We start from the raw sequence: 1,547 nt of genomic DNA on the forward strand, positions 1-1,547 counted from the left end.
CAGAGTTAGTTATTTCTGAATTGTGGTATATGAATAATTAAAATGATCAAACCAATAAGATCCAAAGCTTAAAGTAATTATATAAGTTTTAATTTTCTACAAATTCGGGAGTTCAAAAATATAATTGTATTTTTCTACAACTGAAATTAATTTCTGTCCCCTGCCTAGTAGCATGAATTTAACCATGGTCATTTTAGTTAATTCAGCAATTTCTTAGTCCATTCAGGATTTTCTCCTTTCAATTCTGCCTAAGAGAATATATATCATATATATTCTGAGGGCCTTTTTCCAGGGCCTAGCACCAGAGGGGTGGAACATCCGTTCTGCAGCTGTCAGTTGTCCTTGTTGGCATCTGTTGTCACCTTCCAATGACTCTCCGCCACCTCAGGTCCCAGAGCTCTCCTGTAGTTCCTGCAGGCCTCCTGCAGGTCTTTATCTTGTGGGCTGCTTCTCACGGCTGCTGACTTCATCAGGCCCCCAAGGAGAGTCCCGGTATTAAAGGATTTCACCTGATTAAGTCAGATCCATATAGGATAATCCCTCTTTTGATAATAACTTCAAATCAGATTATTTGAGACTTTAATTACATTGGAATACCTTGCACTTTGGGGCTTCCCAGGTGGCTCAGTGGTAAAGAATCTGCCTGCCAAGCAGGAGACCCGGGTTTGATTCCTGGGTTGGGAAGATCCCCTGGAGAAGGAAATGGCAACCGACTCCAGCATTCTTGCCTGGGAAATCCCAGGAACAGAGGAGCCTGCCAGTTTATAGTCCATGGGGTCTCCATAAGTTTGCAAAGAGTCCGAGTCAACTGAGCATGCAACCTGTCATGCAACCTTACACTTTTGCTGTATTCTGTTAGAAGCAACTCACAGGTCCCATCTGCGCTCAAGGGTGATGGCATGGGGCCTAGAGTCTGTCTGACAGTCTGGAAGAGTTTCTTGATGTTATCTTCTGGAAGTTTTACTATTTTACATTTCACATTTAGGGTCACAATCTACTTGGAATTGATTTTTATGTGAAGTAAGGATTAAGATTTATTTTTATTTTATGCAGATAAAAAACTGACTCAGTATAATTTATTTCATACATCAAATGAATATGTTTGCTTATTTTTCTAGACTCTTGTTTCTGTTCATTGACCTATTTATCACTACAGTGGCAAAATCATATTTTTTATTACTTTGGTTTATAATGCGTCTTGATAGCTGAGTAAGTATAAATCCTCCAAATTTGTTCTCTCTTTGTCTTAGCTATTCTTTGTTTCTTTTTGAATTCCCATATAAGTGATAGAATCAACTTGTCAGTGTGTACCAAAATCTCTAGTAGAATTTTTATTGGTATGTCTTTAAATTTATAGATTAATCTGGAAGGAATTGATAAATTTAAAAATTGAGCATTTCAATGAATGGAATCTCTCTCTCTCTGGCTCTCTGTCTTTGAAGAATATCTTAGTATTGTCTTATATATTTCTATATAGAGTACTATATATCTTTCATTAGGTTCATTTCTTTAGGAAGTGAACCAGTAGTCCTCTATGTGATTAGAGC

At 37.5% G+C, this 1,547-nt stretch overlaps 1 non-coding gene across 1 annotated transcript; it reads left to right on the top strand.

Annotated features, from left to right (window-relative positions):
* Nucleotides 1–613: 613 nt before the first annotated feature.
* Nucleotides 614–684, top strand: TRNAG-GCC. The gene has a single exon. It is a non-coding gene; the product is annotated as a tRNA-Gly (tRNA).
* Nucleotides 685–1,547: the final 863 nt, after the last annotated feature.

The sequence above is a fragment of the Oryx dammah genome, unplaced genomic scaffold (genome assembly GCF_014754425.2).
Source record: "Oryx dammah isolate SB20612 unplaced genomic scaffold, SCBI_Odam_1.1 HiC_scaffold_12, whole genome shotgun sequence".
In the NCBI taxonomy this organism is placed as follows: domain Eukaryota; kingdom Metazoa; phylum Chordata; class Mammalia; order Artiodactyla; family Bovidae; genus Oryx; species Oryx dammah.